This window comes from Sceloporus undulatus, chromosome 6 (assembly GCF_019175285.1).
Source record: "Sceloporus undulatus isolate JIND9_A2432 ecotype Alabama chromosome 6, SceUnd_v1.1, whole genome shotgun sequence".
NCBI classification, from domain to species: Eukaryota; Metazoa; Chordata; class Lepidosauria; order Squamata; family Phrynosomatidae; genus Sceloporus; species Sceloporus undulatus.
This window is the reverse complement of record NC_056527.1, coordinates 97,879,335-97,898,505: the sequence shown is the minus strand read 5'-3', so window position 1 is coordinate 97,898,505 and position 19,171 is coordinate 97,879,335. Positions and strand designations below refer to the sequence as shown.

The following is a 19,171-nucleotide window of genomic DNA, read 5'->3' as shown; positions in this document are numbered from 1 at the left end:
TTGGCTATGCTGGTTAAAATTGTTTGGACTTGCAGTCCATCCACATCTGAACACCGCATGATTCCCATTCCTGCTTTACATGAAGAAGGGGAGAGCATTAAAAAATGTGCCTCCACACACCGGCATCTGAAGTGATACTGTCTGTTCTAGTATCTCATTTCCATTTCATGCTTTTAGATTGTAATTGACCCAGAAAGTGCTTTCCCCTGAACCTTTGATTGTACCATTCCTGAAACACAGAATTTAAGAGGGGTTCAGGTGACAAAGTCTTCCACTTGCAAACTTCCCATATTGTCCAATCACTTCATATCTCTTCTTTCACACCGTGGAAAAATCTCCATGTGGAGAGGAGGCAGTGTGAAGGCGTAATACTTTTTGATAAGAAGTATTGGCTGGGCTATCCCTGCTATTAAGCAGAATAAAGCAGCAGCCACAGTTGAGTTGTAAAAGAGCAACAGCAAATAGTTAATTGTTTAATTTATTGCTGTTGTATTTTACTGCTAGGAAAAAAGTACTTGTTTAAGGGTTGTTGTTTTTTGTCTCGGGCTAAAACAAAACTTTATAGGAGGGAGCGGTGCTATACACCAGTTATTTTTAAAATATCTGAAGTGGAAAACTGGCGTTTTTTATTTTTCCTACTGTTAAGCAGGATAAAGCAGGGGCCTCAAGCAGATGATTTTGAGTTGTTGTGAAAGAGCAACAGTAAACAGTTAATTATTTAATTTATTGTTGTTGTATTTTACTGCTAGGAAGAAGTACTTGTGTGGCTTTTCTGTTTCTGGTGCTAAAACAAGATGACATTTTAGGAGGAAGGAGTGTTATATACCAGTTATTTTTAAAATATCTGAAGTGGAAGACTGGCAGTTTTTATTTTTCCCAATATGCCAAGTAGTTGTACTATATTTGTGACCACTGCCTACAACTCTTTCTTTGGACTTTATTACACGTGAGGAATTTCTCTTAATTTCGAATGAAAAGAAAGTGGGGCCAGAACGCATTTATGTGAATCTGCTAGTTCAGCAAATTTACGTGAAGGCAAATTGCATTCGAACTGACTTCCCATTGCCCGAAAATAGCTTGCCATTGCCCGAATTTGTGTGTGGCAGTCTATCACGCAATAACGTGAAACCCCATGATTGTGCTCGGACTGACTTCTCATTGCCTGAATTTGCGTGTGGTAGTCTATCATGCAATAATGTTAAACCCCATGATTGCGTTCGGATTGCCATTGGATTATACTTCCAATTTCCCTTGTCTGATAACAACCTTTCTTTCCTGTGCAATCCTCTAGGGGCAAGCAGCTGATGGCTCATGGACTAGCACTGGTCCATGGACCACCACTTTCTGTGGCACTGCTATATACTGTTTTATTTGAAGAAGAAAAATATCTTGAGAAGGCCCTGAGTTCAGGGAACTACCTATCTAGAAATGCACACCATTAGGCACTAAGTCATCTGAAAGAACAGAGCAGTCACACATTTTAGTTGCCTTTCTAGCCACCTCCACAACTTTTGTTGGAAGAGGTTGCATTTAAAAAGAAGTGATCATGGCAGAAAATCTCTCACTTAAAGCATGTTTCTGCCACAAGTTCATTAGGATAGAGCTAGACATAAGGGCTACAGAACCGAGTCTTCAAATCTCAGTTTCTGCCAAACAGCTGCAAAATAGGATGGTTGTTTGATTTTAAGGTAAGAGCCAACAGAAGACAGGAGTGAGGGGTTGTTGAAATGGTGAAAATAATCCCAGTAGAATTTGAAGTCAATTGCCGTAAGTAAGAAGTATGCAGAGGACAAAGTTGAAAGGTGAGAGGAGGACAAAGAAACTGGGACATTTGAAAAGCAGCTGAAAAACCGAGATGACAGAGGAGTAATTGTTGCTGTCCCTGTCAAGTGGAAGGTATGTGTCAAGGTGCGTAGTAAACAAGACGTACCCATGGTTTTCTAGCATCTAAGGCCAAATACCATATATACTTGACTATAAATCAACTTCATGTATAAGTCGAGGGCAGGTTTGGGGGCCAGAATTATGGATTTTGATATGGCCCGTGGATGAGTCGAGGGTAAAACCTAGGGGTATGTTACAAACAATCTAGATTATATGGCCATGGGCAGGTTTACTTTATCTATTTTATTGTTTGTATATACAGCGCTGTGTAAATCTACAGCACTATATATATATATATGTGTGTGTGTGTGTGTGTGTGTGTGTGTGTGTGTGTGTGTGTGAAAGCTGGATGGGTAAGAATATAGAGGAGAGGTCAGGAGGGCTTCCAGGAGGCTTCCAGGACAGCTTATGCTCTTGCTTGTCACCAGGAGATGGTTCATTTGTTTAATAAGACTTAAAAGAGTTAAAGTACAGTACTTATATTGTCCTGTAGATGACTCAGGTCTTTTGGGTAAATTTTTTGACTAAAATTTCTAGATTTATACGTGAATATGTGCAGTAATAATAATCCCACAAGTGCCACTCCTAGAGAACCAAAATTCAAGCATAAAAAATGAACAGTGTTACTGCCTTGTTACAACGTTGGTACTGCAGCCACAACATTGTAAATTCAATCCTAGAGAAGGGCTCCAACGTCCACTCAGCCTTTCATCCTTTCATAAGTCGGTAAAATGAGTACCCAGCTTGTTGGGGGCAATTGGCTTACAGATTGTAAACCGCTTAGGGGGTGCTAGCTGAGTGATAAGTGGTATAGAAATGTACTTGCTATTGGTATTGCTGCTCTCTATTATTATTATTATTATTATTATTATTATTATTATTATTATTTACTGTATGTATACACTGCTCTTCAGCCACAAAGGCTCTCAGAGCATCTTACAGATAGTTAATTAGATATTTCCCTGCCCTCAGGCTTACAGTCTAAAAAGACATGATACAAAAGGAGAAGGAAATGCTTAAAAGAAGTTCCCTGAAGTGAGGACTCCTCCTCAGTCTGCCTTATAGGCAGGGATGTCAATAGGAAAATGTGGGGTGAGGTTCAAACCACACCAGGAGACCCCATCACAGTTTGTGAAGTCGAAGGCTTTCATGGCCAGCATCCATAGTTTGTTGTGGGTTTTTTGGGCTGTGTGGCCATGTTCTAGAAGAGTTTCTTCCTGATGTTTTGCCAGCATCTGTGGATGGAATCTGAAGATGCCAGCCACAGATGCTGGTGAAACGTCAGGAAGAAACTCTTCTAGAACATGGCCACATAGCCCGAAAAACCCACAAAAAAACCCATCACAGTTCCCCAAACATCTGCCTCTTGGAAGAAATGAACTGTGGTGTTTAAAACGCTGAAGAGGTGGTGTGAGCGGGGAGAGGCTCAGTGCAAAGAGAAATGAGAGGCCCCAGGTTTTTTAAAAAAAATAATTTAAAAAATTTTAAAATACAATATTTGTAAAATTATTTTTACTTTTTATTTCAAAACATCAGATCTTACAATTTTTTTTCATTTCGCCATGTTAAACAATGTATATGTAAATATATTTAGGCTGCGAGTACGATATTGTCATTTAAAGGTATAATTTTAATTTTGCAAGATGTTTACGTCCCAACGATTGCCATTACATTCAGTGATATGTACAGGAATTGTGATTTAGGAGTACCAAAAACCTTCCAAAGGATTCCGTATGGTGTGGTATGGGAGGAAGTCAATGCATGAGCGTATAGGAATCTAGGAATTTGAATTGTTTTAAATGTGTTTTTTTTTTTAAATTATTGTGATGTTCTGAAATATGTTTATCTTGTATGCCACCTTGGGTCCCTTCCTGGGGGAAAGGAAGCATAGAAATCAAATAAATAAATAATAAACAAATAAATACACCACAGGGGGATGCCAACCCTAGTGATGCCACTGCTTATAGAAGGCCCTTCTCTTCACCAGCTGTGTTGAGTGAGGAAGAGGATTTTGGTGGGGTCAAGGGGCAATAAAGTTCTCAGGCCACCGTCTAGTGTTAGTTATCATCACAGTATAGGTTTAATAGGGAGCCAGTGTGGCATAATGGTTTGATCGTTAGATTATGACTTTGGAGACCAGTTTGGCCATGAAACCCATTGGGTGACCTTGGGCAAGTCACACTCTCTCAGCTTCAGGGGGAGGCAATGGCAAACCTCCTCTGAACAAATCTTGCCAAGGTTTGCCTTATAGGGTTGCCCTAATTCAGAAAGTATTTCAAAGCACACAACATTACAATGGCATAGGTTTAATAAGCCTTACACAAAACTGTCACAGAACATACTACACACGTCCCTCCACATTTGCGGCTTTGACTTTGTGGATTTGATTATACATGAGTTTTATTAATATGCTATTTCTAGGAATATCTAGGTCCTCTGGCACAACCCTATGGTTAACTTTAACCAAACGTTGCACTGAAGGACCCAGAGATTCCTAGAGACACTTCACTTCGTAGCTCCTTCAGAGCAATTCTATGGTCAATGGCAGTTGTTGATCACAGAGTCACACTGGAGGACCAAGAGATTCCTAGAGAGGTGTCCTCTCAGGTAAAAAACATAGTGTTTTTGTTTGCGGTTTTTCCACATTCATGGGGGTCTTGTGCCCCTAACCCCAGCGAATGTGGAAAGACAAGTGTACTCTTATTTCATGTTCAAGTCCCCAAAAGCTCAAGCTATCAACTTCTTTCTTTCTGTTAGTCTCAAAGGTGATACAAGATCCCTTTGAATATTGATATTTCATGAGCAGTTTGTTTACCATCTCCCAGACACACACCTTCCCGCCCTGAAGCCCCGCCAAACTGAGGAAGGAATGCCATAAAAAATGCCACAAACTACTGAGGAAGTGAATCCCACAAATGTTGGCGCCATAATGCTGTAATACATGGCTTAGCCTGTCAGATGCCCAACCCAAACAGCTCCATGCGCCTTCAATATCCACCGAAACACCCCAAGCATCCCTTTTCTGTCACGCATTCACAAGTGACGCACTGGGTAATCACCGTGGAAAAAGCCCTTTGCTGCCTCCTTACACACACACAGAAGTGGTACAAATGACAGTACTTGCCCATAGAGAAACCATACTTGCCCATAGAGAATCATTGTAAAATACTTGCCCATAGCAAAAATTCTCCAGTGGTTTCCTATGGGCAAGTATGGCTTCTTCATGGGCAAATATTCTCCAATGTCTCCCTGTGAGGCAAGTATTCTGCAATTGTTCTCTTTGGGCAAGTATTCCCCAGTGATTTCCTAAGGGCAAGTATTCCCCAAATTGGTTCTGTCTGGGCAAGTATGGTTTCACTATGGGCAAGTATTCCCCAATGCTTCCCTATGGGAAAGTACTGTATTTTCCAATCATTCTCTATGGGCAAGTATGGTTTCCCTGTGGGCAAATACTGCCATTTGAACAGTATCTCTGTGGCTTTGCCCTCAGGCAGGTTTCTTGGAGTTACTGTACTTGGAAAACTGAGTCCTGAGGCAGCAGAGATGATGGAAGAGGAGGAGGAGGAAAAGGAGGACCTAAACTTAATTGCCTAGTCTCCTCAGACCCTCCAGGTTGGGCGGGAGCGCTGCTGCTGTTGTTGTTGTTATTGTTGTTGTTGTGTACCTTATGACTTATGGTGGGGTGACCCTATCTATCATGGAGTTTTCCTGACCAATTTCCAGAGGGGGTTTGCCCTTGCCATCCTCTGAGGCTGAGAGAGTGTGACTAAGACGACCCAAGGCTGGGACTCGAACCCTGGGCTTCATCTAGACTGGAGAATTAACCCGGTTTGGCACCGCTTTAACCTGTTGTCTGGCTCAAGGCTATGGAATTCTGGGAGCTCCCAGAATTCCATAGCCTTGAGCCAGAAAAAGGGTTAAAGCGGTGCCAAACCGGGTTAATTCCCCAGTGTGGATGCAGCCCTGGTCTCTCCCCACCTGAGTCCTCCTCCTCCTCCTTGGCTCCTTCCCGCCCAGCTGAGCCAAGGGGAGTCCAAGGGGGGTCTGCCTGCTGCCTGCCTTGGGCCAAGGGGGCGGGGGGCGCCAGGTATGGGCCGCTTCGGTGGGGCTCAGGCAGCAAGAGCCCTGGGGAAGGCTGCCTCAGGTGGGGCAAGACCGGGCAGGCTCCGCCAAGAAGGCAGGCGAGAGAGAGAGGGAAGGAAGGAAGGAGAAAGAGGAGCTCTGCTGCGCACCTTCCAGCACCAGCAGTCCTCCACGCCTGGCTCTCCTTCTCCATTCCTCCTTCCTTCCTCTCCGTCCTTCCTTCCTTCCTTCCTCCCTTCCAAACCTGTTCCTCCAGTCCTTCCTCACCTGGGTCTTCCCCTTCTCCTTCCTTCCCTCCCTCGCCCACTCCCCCTCCACCATTCAGGGAGCCCCAAGCCCAACTCCGCAAAGCGAGGCAGCAGCAGCAGCAGCAGCAGGAGAGCCCCTTGGCAGCCGGAGGGGGACGGAAGAGGCAGAAGGGCAGCCAGGAGGGCACCCTCGAGGTAGGAGGGCAATGCGGGTGTCAGGGGTGCCAGGGGGGTACTCTAAAGGTAGGAGGGGAAGGAGGGTCCAGGGAGGACACCCTCGAGGTAGGAGGGCAGTGGGGGTGTAGGAGGGGAATGGGGGTGCAGTGAGGGCACCCTAAAAGTAGGAGAGGAATGAGGGTCTAGGGAGAACACCCTAAAAGTAGGAGGTGAATGGGGGTGCAGTGGGGGCACCCTCAAGGTAAGAGGAGAATGAGGATGCAATAGGGGACCCTAAATGTAGAAAGGCTATGGGGGTGTTGGGGGTGCAATGGGGGCACCCTAAAAATAGGAGGGGAATGAGAGCCTAGGGAGGACACTCTAAAAGTAGGAGGTGAATGGGGGTGCAGTGGGGGCACCCTCAAGGTAAAAAGAGAATGGGGATGCAATGGGGGCACCCTAAATGTAGAAAGGCAATGGGGGTGTTTGGGGTGCAATGGGGGCACCCTAAAGGTAAGAGGAGAATGGGGGTGCAATGGGGGCACCCTAAAGATAGGAAGCAAATGGGGGTGCAATGAGGGTACCCTAAGGTAAGGGCAGGAGGGCAATGGAGGTGTATGTAGGTGGTGACTGGGGGTGCAATGAGAGCACCCTAAATGTAGGAGGGGAATTTGGGTGCAATGGGGGCACCCTAAAGGTAGGAGGGGGAAGGGGCTGTAGGAGGCGAATGGGGGTGCCGTGGGATGAGAGCACTCTAAAGATAGGAGGTAAATAGTGGTCCAATGGGGACACCCTAAAAGAAGGAGGTGAATGGGGTGCAGGGAGGACACCGTAAAGGTAGTAAGAGGGAAGCAAACAGAGGCATGCTTTCCACAGCGCCCCCTTCTCCTCCCCCCCTCCTCACAACCCCAGAGACACCCAGGTGTCCGGGTTCCTGCACACCCCTAGTTTGCCCAACCATATCAGTTTGTTATTGTTGTACGCCTTCAAATCATTTCCAACTTGATTGGGGCTTTCTTAACAAGTTTTGTTCAGAGAGGGGGTTTGCTGTGGCCACCCCCTGAGGCTGAGAGAGTGTGACTGGTCACCAAGTGGGTTTCCATGGCCCAGCTGGGATTCAAACCCTGGTCTCTGGAGTCATGGGATCGTAGAGTTGGAAGAGACCCCAAGGGCCATCCAGTGGAACCTCGCTCTACCATGCAGGAAGACACCATCAAAGCACTCCCAAATCAGCCTCTGTTTACAGAAGGAGACTCCAGCACACTTTGAGGCAGTGCTTTTCGCTGTTCAGAGCTGAAAAGTACCCAGGTTCGGATTCCAATAAGCCCTTCCCATGCACAGTCCCACGCACATGCACACAGACACACACTAGGTTGTACTCCTCTTGTCATGGATAACCAGCGTAGCTATAATGCCAGGAAGCCTCTTCCAGAGGCAGTCCATCCATGAGTGCATCCACACTGTAGAAATAATGCAGTTTGATACCACTTTCAAGTCCTGTAGCTCCTGGGACTCGTAGTTTTACAAGCTCTTTCATCTTCTCTGCCAAAGAGTGGTGGCACATCATCTTATTGTTGTGTGCCTTCAAGTCGGTTTTTATGGCAGTCCTAAGGCGAACCTATCATAGGGTTTTCTTGTCAAATTTCTTCAGAGGGAGTTTGTCCTTGCCATCCTCTGAGGCTGAGAGAGTGTGAGTTGTCCAAGATCATCCATAGGGTTTACATGGTCAAGCTGGGATTCAAACCCTGGTCTCCTGTATCATAGTCCAATGCTGAAACAACTACTCTATGTTGGCTGTATCTCCATCCTGTGGAAGCCTGGGACTTGTAGTTTTGCAGGGTCTTTCGCCTTCTCTGCCCAAGTGTACTGGTGCCTCACCAAACTACACATCCCAGGATTCTGTGGGATGGAGCCATGGCACTTAAAGTAGTGTCAAACTGCATTATTTCTACATTGTAGATGTATTCCATCATGAGACTTCACTCTGCTTTCAGAAAACCCAGGTGTCCAATCTTCATTGATCTTTCTTCCCATGTTTCATACTCCAGTTTGGGCTGGGGGGTTCCTATTCTTGCCTTTCCAGGTAAACAGGCTGTGTGTGAGAAAGAGAGACGGATCAACGGTCATGATCAAGATAATACTCCCTTTTCCATACACACGCACACACGTATGTATTTTGCCTACAAGGAGGGCTAGATGGAAACCAGCTGGAAAAAGACGAAAGGGAAAAAGCGGAAATATCCCTGCCTTGTTCGCCCTTTCATCCGCCTGGTTTGGATTACCTGCTGCTGATGGAAAGCAGGATGCCTGAGATCCCTGGAAGGGAAGGCAACCACAAGGGGGAAGCCAGGGTTGCCCACCACGCGCGCCCACGGCCGGGGTCTCGACCCTCTTCCTTGCCTTCGGAGTCAGGGAATCCAAACCAGGCAACCCTCACAGACCCTCTCTGTCCTCTGAAGAAGGCAGATTACAAATCTTGGCCTTATAAGAAAACAAAGCCACTTTTCTTGCACTCCCAAACCACAAGTTTTGCCAAGAGGAGGAGAGAGGTTAAAGTCCAGGGAGATAGCATCTGAGCATTGACAAAGCTTAAATAAATGCAAGGTTAAGTGCAAGTAGCAATAGCAAGTACATTTCTATACCACTTATCAGTGAACAAGCACTCCCCAAGCAGTTTACTTACTCCATAAGTACTGTATGTAGCCAGCATGGCATAGTGGTTTGAGCATTGGACTGTGACTCTGAAGACCAGGATTGGAATCCTGGCTGGGCCATGGAAACCCACTGGGTGACTTTGAGCAAGTCATACTCTCTCAGCCTCAGAGGATGACAACGGCAAACCCCCTCTGAAGAAACTTGCCAAGAAACCCCCATGATCGGGTCACCTGAGGGTTGAAAACAGCTTGAAGGCAAACAACAACAGCTGTATGTAACCAGCATGGTGTTAGTGGTTTGAGGGTTGGACTATGACTCTGGAGACCAGGGTTCGATTCTCAGCTCAGCCATGAAACGCACTGGGCAATTCACAAGCGCTCAGCCTCAAGGGAAGGCAATGGCAAACCTCGTCTGAACAAATCTTGCCAAGAAAATCCCATGATAAGTTTGCCTTAGGGTCACCATAAATCGGAAATGACTTGAAGGTGCACACAATAACAACTGTATGTTGTTTCACTGCAGCTGCCAGCATTGATGGAATCTGAAGTCCAACAACCTTTGGAGGGGCACAGCAGCCTCTGTGTGTGCATGTATGCACCTTCAAGTTGCCTGTTAATGTACAGGTCCCCCATGAATTTAATTGGACTTTCTTAGACAAGGAATGCTCAGTGGTTTTGCAAGTTTCTGGCTCTGAAATATAGCCAGCAGCCTAGCCCTGGCTTAGTGTGGCAGAGTTCTGTGTAGATAGGATCCAAAATCCAGTGTGATAGGAACTAAATCTTTATTGATTTTCTCCTCTGAACATAGTATTTGCACCCAGATCCTTTCCGTTTCCAACAAACTGAGGAATAAATATTTGCCAGAGATTGCTTAGATCAGGGTGTGGCTTTCCAAATGTTTTGGACTGTAGTTTTATCATCCCAGATCATTTGGCAGCTTGGCTGGGGATAATGGGAGCTGGAATCCCACCACATCTACAAGGCCATAGGTACCCCCCACTTGGAGTCAATGAAGAATGCGGAAGTTCTCTTTTGCCACTATTCCCACCCCAAGCTCCATGTTTTCCCTTCCTCCATCCTTCTAATTTTGTGAGTGGGTTGCTGCTTCCACATATATTTAAAAGAGTAGGACAATTTGTAGCAAGATGGAGAAGAGATATTGAAGACTGACCTGGAAGAAAGCAAAGTTTGAGAATTTACTTTTATTTATTTATGGTATTTATACCCCGCCCTTCAGCCCTAATGGCTATCAGAGCGGCTTACAATTATTATTTTTAATTAGACGGTTCCCTGCCCTCAGACTTACAATCTAAAAGACATGACACAAAAGAAGGGAATGGTGGTGGGGAAGGGGATGAGGTCCAGTGATTATTCTCTCCCTCAGAGGCCTGGACCAAGGCAGATGGACTGGAGGGAGGGCTCTTCTTCAGGCTACCCCTGATGGAGGTGGGCCTGCCTGGTCACTCCCTCTCAGGCTGGAACTGACATCCATAACTGGGGCCTAGAACATTATCCTACCTCTGCTCAGTTATGGATGGCTTCCACATGTCACTGTAGCCATGTATTTTGTTAAAATTAACTTTTCAGGCTTTGCAAGAAAGTGGTGGAGTTGAAGACTGTTAAATTGCAAGCTGTTGTTTATGCCTCATCATAATATGTAGTTTGTACAGTGAGCCAAGACAGAAGCTTTTGATAATAAGATAGAAATTAAAGCAGATGTAAAATAAAATTAGTGTTCATAGATCAGCCAGTGACCCCTTCCTTCTAAAACAAAGCTAGAAATCATGTGGCCTTCCAGATGTTATTCAGTTACAACTCCCATTAGCCCTAGTCATTATGCCTGATGGCAAAGAATGCTGGGAACTGGAGTCCAACACATGATTCCTACCCCTGCATTAAAACATAATACACAAGGGGATTTGAGCCTTTGGTATACCTTCAAAATGTCGTGCTTTGGCAGGGACACCCTAAATTAATCTGTCAACCCACTTTTCCAGCTACTTTTAAAATGCCCCACTTTCTCTCTTTGTCCTCAGCTTACTTCACATGGAGCAAATTGAGTTCAGGGTGCACTAAATAGTTTGCCCTCAGGGGAGATAGGAGAAGGAGGGAAATTGGGGTAAAATCTTGCCCTTCACAGTAAGCTCAAGCAAAAGCAGACTGCTGCAGCTTCTCCTAGCTTGTCTGTTTTGCCTCATTAACAGCTTTTACCATCTTGACCTTATTCTGATGTTGCTTGGCCACATGTGCCCTGGTTTTGAACTGTGCAGTGTTGAAGTGTATGGTTTGGTATGTCAGCTTGGAACATGTATGTGTGTTTTGTGTGCCTTCAAGTCATTTCAGAGTTATAGTGACCCTATCATGGGGTTTTCTTGGAAAGTTTCATCGGGGGGGGGGAGGGATTCCATTGCTATCCTCTGAGGCTGAGAGAGTATGACTGGTCATCCAGTGGGTTACCAAGGCCGAGCTGGTCTGCAATGTCATAGTCCAACATTCAAACCACTACACCATGCTGCCTCTCCACTTAGGACATATTACAATTGCAATGAAGAGCCAGTGAGTTAGCCAGAATTATAGATCCTCCTGAGTAACAATTGATAACACTTCAGCAAGGACCTGAGGAAGTATGAATGTGGCTCTCCCTTCTCCCTATCCCAAGAGTAGATTGCAACAGGGTGGGAACTATGTTGCAACTCTTTTTCCCCCTCTTCTGAATATGTCCTATCTTCCAGCTTCCCATTTTTAACCCAAACATGCATTTGGGGAACATCATGTAGCCTTTCCTCAACAAGAATCTAGTGTTCTCTAGATTAAACTCCTATTACCCTAGGGCAGTGGTTCCCAACCTTCCTAATGCTGTGACCCTTTAATACAGTTCCCCATGTTGTGCTGACCCAAACCCATGAAATTATTTTCATTGCTACTTCATAACTGTAATTAAATAGGTGTTTTCCAATGGTCTTAGGCGACCCCCATGAAAGGGTCATTTGACCCCCAAAGGGGTCCCGACCCACAGGTTGGGAACCACTGCCCTAGGGGATAATGAGAATCCAACATACATGGGAGAGACCTCAGATTTGCAGAGGTCTATCTATCCATCTATCTTGCCAAATCTTGGTACAGTGGTAGAGGCAGCAATGGCAAATGGCAATGGTTCAAGGCCATGGCAAATAGTTTTAATAGTAGTAGAATTCAAAGATATAGCCGTGTTATCTGTAGAATCAGTATGTAGAGAGATCTTGTAGCACCTCTGAGACTAACTGAAAGAAAGAAGTTGGTAGCATGAGCTTTCATAGACTTCAGTCTACCTCCTCAGATGCAAAGCATGAGTGAAGTCTACGAAAGCTCATGCTTCCAACCTCTTTCTTTCAGTTAATCTCAAAGGTGCTACAAGATCTCTCTAGATACATGTTTAATAGTAGTAAGTCTTGAGGCTGTAGAAGGGGCAGAATTTGGAGAAGTTAGTTTTTAGATTAAAACTCCCAGAATCCCTCAGCTAGTCCAGCCAGTGGCTATGCTGGTAGAGGGATCCTGAAATTATGCTGATGGTGATGAAGATCAAGATGGCTTTAAATTTAGTTCAAAATTTTTGTCGTTTTTAACTTCTTCTTAGGAAAATGCCCAGCCTTAGAACCCAGGTGGCCACTGATTTCAGATCCATTTTGTGTGGGTGGCTTTTAAAACTAGAAATGCAAAAGTCAGGTGCAAAAGACTTACATTTAGAATAAAAGAACAGGGTGATTCTAAGCACATTTTGTATCAAAGAATTTGTTCTCAATGGGAAAACAATTATAACAATCTTCAAAGAAAACATTAGTGTAAAAATAGAGGAAGGAGGAATTCTTGTGACTCCTTTAAGACTAGCTAATTTATGTTAGAGAGTCAGTGTAGTGTAGTGGTTTGAATATTGGACTACAACTCCAGGGTTCAAATCCCAGCACAGCCATGGAAATACTCTGAGCCTCAGAGGAAGGCAAGAAAAACCCCTGTATTAATAAAGCTTGCTAAGAAAACCCTGTGATGGGTTCACTTTAGGGTTGCTATGAGTCAGAAATGACTTGAAGGCATGCAACAATTTATTTTACCACAAAATTCCATGGGTTACAGTCCACTTCAGAATTGTAATCCACAAAAGCTCGTGCTGAAAACAAAGCAAAACAAGTTAGTGTAAAGATGTCTCAAAACTTACCCACCTACTGACTCTGCCTTCATCCCCATTTTTTAAGAATTAAATTGGGTTAAGAGAGTCCTTGGCCACAAAGGTCCATTCCTGGCAACTCCAAGCTTTCATCATTGCAGTTCAGGTGAAAACTCATTATTTTGTTATGGCTATATTTAAGTGACTGGGAGTCAGAAGTACTTGCAGATCACTCAGAGATCTGCAGCAGAACCTGATCTACTTTCTCCCCAGCCCTGATTGAGAGACTAGCAAAGAAGAAAAATCCCTGGACTCTCTCTGAGGGTATGTGTTAGCAAGACTCCTGAATTTTTCACTGGAAACAACTGGATTTAATTTTAGCTCAAGTCTTTTGCAGATTCCTTAATCCTGTTCTTTAAATGCCAAAACCTTTCTCTTTGTCTCTAGGTCATCCTCAGGTTTCTGAACTACAGTAATACCCCCACTTCCAAGTCTCCTCTCCTTGTTTACCTGGACAAGGCCAGTGCAAGTCATTTTGCTGCCTGAGATGAAAGATAATGTACAGAAACTAAGTGGAATCCTATTTGAACTCTGGCTATAAGGTAGAGCTCCCACCACAACCCCTTAGGAAGCAGAGTAGTTTAGTGTGGCAAGGAATACTTAAGAAGTGATTTTACCAGTTCCCTCCTCTGAAACATAGCCTACAGCATATCCGTTGACTGTTTCCCATCCAAGTACTAACCAGGGCTGATTCTGCTTAGCTTCCAGGATCAGCTGGGATTGGGTGCCTCTTCAGGTATTTAGGGTCTTCATATCCTCCAGTGAAAGGAAACAGGTTGGGAGTTCAGAAAGAATAGCCAGGAGTATGCCAATGCTTCCTTACCCCAGCATTTGTTGCCTGAGGCATTTGCCTCACACTGACTAATGGGAGTGTTGGTCCTGTTCCAAGGAGAGCAGTCACAGCAAGGTATCTTGTGGGGTAATTTCAGAGCTACTTGGTTGATACAGTGAAGTAGCCTAAGTGATGCCAAAACAGAATGAGAAGTTATATCCCTTTTACAACAGGAGAAAGGAACAGTAGCAAGTATTACTTCATTCAGAGGTCCTAGTCTGTGGTTCATGGCTGCATGTCTGGCAAAAGTACAAGATTCTCTAAAGGGGAAAACCATAAATGGATTCAGCAAGGAAGCTGGAAGAATTCCATAAAATTCTATGGAAAGGGAGATTTCCTGGACTTAAGGAAAAGGAAGAATTAATTAAAGGAAAAAAAATATAGACATTAGTATTAGCATTTTAATAAGCACAGCATAATCTGCCTTCAACTATCTGTAGAGTAATTTTCTAAAGTACCGACTCAGTCATAGCATCTGGAGCCCTGAGATTCTCAGCTTTCATTCGAGTGAAAGCAAGATTGTAGCTCTAATGAAAAATGCACAAGTGGAATCTCAGAAGGTGGAATGGGGTTTGTGGTGGAGACGGTATTAGTTAAACCATGATGCTTCAGTACTTAAATGCCTCTTGCTTTCTTCCTCTATAATACTGTCTCTTGGCCTACATCACCCGTTTTACATCCTTCTTTCCCTCTTCTCTATTCCTCACAGGCTGCATATGTCTCTTGGTATGTAGATGTTGGTGACACTTCAGTTTGATAGCAGTTGCACAAAGGGACCAAACAGACAGGCCAAAATAAAGCTGCTTTGGGTCACTTTGGAGGTATGCTGTTTAAATGATGCATGTGTCCTAAGAGGCTGGAAGCTGTGCCAAAGCTACGCTCCAGTTCTAAGGAGCGTAGCTTTGGCGCAGCTTCTGGCCTCTTAAGACGTGTGTGTCATTTAAACAGCATACCTCCAAAGTGACCTGAAGCAGCTCTATTTTGGCCTGTCTGTTCGGGCCCAAAGTAGCAAAAACTGCAATTACACTGAAGAGTCATGCCAGAGCCTGGGAAAGTTACATTTGCAAAAAGAAACCCTAGCTAGCATAGCCAATGGCCATGGTGGGTGGAGGATTCTGTGAGTTGTGGTTGAAAAAGTAACTGTTCCATGCTTATGCTATGTGATTTAACTGCATAATTTTGATTGCTTTACATACAGTGAGGGGCTCTCTTGATGCAGACATCGATACAGTTGTTTTCCCAAATAGTTGGAAAGGCCCAAATCCCTCCCTGACATGTTTGGTGAGGAGGGGCAAAAATGAATGGAACATCAGGAGCCTTCTTTACGGGAGCTGCAGGCCTGAACTGTGGGCATCCTTGACAAAGCCACAGCTTCCTGCTTGTTGATGATCAGCGTTGTGGCTGGGAGGCGGCAGGTCGGAGCCTGCCCGGTGCTAAGCTACGCATACCTCCTTGGAGCAGGGGCTGGTTCCCCTGTGTGGAATGCCTGCAGTTTCACACCACACAACTCCCGGCGCGCAACCCCCCCCCCCCAACCATTTCTCATGGGAGGGAGCGGGGTCACGGGCGCTAGGCACTGTGGGGGGAAAAAGATGCTTATGCAAATAGCCTAAGGGTCAGGATTAACTATCTCTTAAGACCTGTTTGCTTAGCCACTAGGCACCACTCCCCTGCTAAAGAAGCCAGGAGTCCAAGCCTCACCCTGTTACAAAGTCAGAGAACAAAAGATACCCAGGTCCACCCTGGAGTTGTCCTTACTAATGGGAAGAGGGACTGGGGAAGGGTGGTTCTCATCCCCAGCATCCCCAAAGGTCTGGATCCTGATTCCTGTGCTTTGCTTGGTTTCTGTAGCTCTCACAAATACTCTGCTAAACAAGTTAGCTTGGCTGGATACTGCATGCCATTCCTTTCAGTTTCACCTTATTCTGTTTCCTCATACAGCCTGGAAGATACCTTTTTGGAGGTACAGCTCCCAGAACCACCAGGTAGCATGGTTGGTCCTACTGGCTGGAGGATGCTAGGGGTTGTGGTCCAAGGAGTGCCTGTTCCAAGCTCTGGTTCTACCTACTAGGTCACGTTCTCCCCAGTGTCTGAGAGGCCAAGAGGCATCCCTGGATTAAGAAGGAATGCATGTATGCATGCACACACAGAGAGACACATGGCTTGTCAAATCCTGTACCCTCTTGCTATGCAATCCCTCCCAGCCATTCAAATGGAGGGAGGTAGTTTATCTCCCTGCCCCACAGACATTGTTTGCTCCCCTCTTATGGAAATGTGCATTTTGTTGGAGGTGGGGTAAGTCAAGGGTGGGTTCAACCTAGCCTGGATTGACTAATGAAAGCAGGGGGAGGGATTGGAGGGAAAGAATTAAACACTCTATCAGTGTCAGTTTCAAAGGCGAGAGGGATTAGCCACCCTCCCAAGCCCATCCCCCCCAGTGACAGCCATCCCCAGATGTTTCTACATCTGGATCCCATTCCCTTGGCTCCCTGTCAGCAGCTGTAGACTGCCCAGGCGTCACCTGATGTTTCCCAGCTGCCCCTGGGATGGGGCAGGAGGAACATTGGGGCTAAAAGGTGTCTTGCAAACCTCAGTCTCCTTCCACAAGAAAGCTGCTCAGAGGAGTACGTGAAAAAATTAGTTTTATGGATTATGATGCCCAAAATCCCAAAGGGAGCATGGCCACTGGCTTTTCTGAGTATGGAATTCTGGGAAGTTGGTCCAGCAAAGTAAGTTTCCTAAGCTCTGCATGGGAGGACCTGTAGGTGGACTTGTGGACTTACCAGATATGAGTTGTAAAATGTGCATGTGGGGAGCAGTACTTTGTGGTGATGATGGTTGCATTGCCTCCTTGCAAGGGTCATACTCCTCTCTTGTTGTTACAATACTATGGCAACCACTATTGTGCAAGCTGGTAGAGCAGAAGTGGGCAAAGTGTGACCCCTGGCTATTTTTGTGGCCCATAAGGAAACCTAGTGGTCAATTTTTTGGCCCCAAAATGCCCTCTGGGGATGTGGGGGGCATTTTTTAGAAACAGCATATTGCTTCTGCTCACTTCTTGCTCTTACAAAGTGTGCTGGAAATTTCCCCCATGCTCCCTAGAAGGTGTAAAAGTTGGGGCAATTTTTTTAAAAAATGCACTGGGTGTGTGGTCAGAGTGTGACCCTTGATTTTTTTTTGTTTTTGTTTTGTATTTATATACCGCTATTCCAAAGATCATAGCGGTGAACAGCAAGTAAGCTAATTAGCAAGTAAGCTAATTTGCCCTCAACAGTCTGGGTACTCATTTTAGCAACCTCGGAAGGATGCAAGCCTGAGTCGAGCGAGCTTGGGCCCTTTTGCTGGTCTTGAACTCGCAACCTTGTGGTTTTGAGTGAATGGCTGCAGTACAGGCATTTAACCACTGTGCCACCAGGTCTTATAGGGGTCTAAAGTGACCCCCTAGCCTTCTACAGCTGCCCACCCCTGTGCTGTGGTTTCTGTACCATAGAACCCTTAAAAAACAGCAGAGCAGAGTGTCTCAGTCTCACAGATTTCCATTGCTAAAGAGACTGGAAGTAACAGAAATGGACAATTTCTGTGCAATTTTAGTAGCAATTTCAGGGATCAGGCTCATGGCAGCAAATTTGGTGGTGAGAATGCATGTTGTGAAGGGGTCTGCAAAAATTTGGGGTGTGTTTGTTAAGATCTATATATGGCCTAAATATTTTGTGTTGTCTGCTCCTGTTCTAGAGGATGGTGTTCCAGATATCTGATGTTTTAAAGGAGATTTAGGGAGTTATGTTTAGCCTTGGGGTATCCCTCCTGTAGCTCTTTGGTGGACTAAAGCACTGAATTTTAAAACAGAAGAAGATGGAAGAAAGTAGACCAGGCATTTTCCCCAGCCTTGCTTCTTCCCAGTCTCATCACCATCATAGGCTCATCTGGTGAGGACACTGGAGAGAGCTTTCTCAGTGGTTGCTCTCAGATTGTGGGATTCCTTTCCATGGAAAACTAGGCTGGTCCCCTCTTCTGCTCTCCCTTGTCTGGCAGGCATTTTTACTCTACTCAAATAGGCATTTGATGATTAATTGGTTTCAGGGAGTGTTTTTATGGGGTGTTTGTGATGTATTTTTAACTTTATTGTTTTATTTTAAAACAATTTTCCACTTTTAAAAATTTAATGGTATTTTAATATGATAACCTGTTTAATTATGTTTTAACTTTTTTATTATCCGAGGGTGGTGTGTGTTGTTTTTTTAAAAAGCCTTTCTTATTTTAGGTTTTTGTTGGCTTCCTTGGGTTCCAGACTGAAAGAAAGGCAGCATTAAAATAAAATAATACAAAAATATAAAAATAATACCTGCTGTCCTCCATATGGGTTGGATTAGCTGCCCCCCAGACTATATGACATTACTGGCTGAGGTGATAGGATTATAGTTCAACACACCTGGAAAGCACTAATTTTGAAAGGGATGAGATGAAAGAGACAGCAAAATGTTGAAATTCAAATGAATTTCCTTCGTCTGACTGACTAAGCTATTTAGAGAGATCTTGTAGCACCTTTGAAGCTAACTGAAATAAAAAAGTTGGCAACATGAGCTTTCATAGACTAGGCTCTAATTAGGCTATTGTTTGGGCTCAGATATCCTAATCTAAAAGCCATTTCTTTTTCTTTTAAAAAATATTTGCATGCAGTCTCCAACAGTCTTGAAAGCCATGTCAGTCTGTAAAATTAGTATGTAAAGGGATCTTCAGTATCTTTGAGACTAACTGAAAGACAGAAATTGGTAGTATGAGCTTTCATAGCCTTGAGCCTACTTCCTCAGATACATGTGGTGGAGAGGAAAGCCCAGGAACAGACCTACAGTATATAGCATTTTGTGTGTGAAAATGTCCATAGCAGTGCAAAACTTTGTGGGTGTGATTAGGTGACAAGATCAGTTTTAACCATAGCCTTTTAGGCAGCATCTTTGCCTTGGGGGATAAGGCAAAGATGTTGCCTAAAGTCAAGGTTTATAGATAACCATATGAATGAGTATTGAGATGTAGTGCAGGAGCCAAAAAGAAAATGTGATCAACTGCTGAAGAGAGCCCCCATGAGACTGGGGGTTAACTAGTGTTGTAATGTGCCAGG

The 19,171-nt window shown here is 44.7% G+C and overlaps 1 protein-coding gene across 3 annotated transcripts in view; it reads left to right on the top strand.

Annotated features, from left to right (window-relative positions):
- Positions 1 to 6,224: 6,224 nt before the first annotated feature.
- NTF4 (neurotrophin 4) overlaps positions 6,225 to 19,171 on the top strand; it is a 17,107-nt gene continuing 4,160 nt past the window's right edge. Inside the window, exon 1 of one of the 3 annotated variants that reach the window (XM_042475393.1) lies at positions 6,225 to 6,410. The gene's annotated coding sequence lies outside the window, so the exon portion shown is untranslated. Of the gene's footprint in view, positions 6,411 to 13,367; positions 13,488 to 17,910; positions 17,982 to 19,171 lie in introns of those variants that run through there. The other 2 variants (XM_042475394.1, XM_042475395.1) reach the window with 2 other exon arrangements.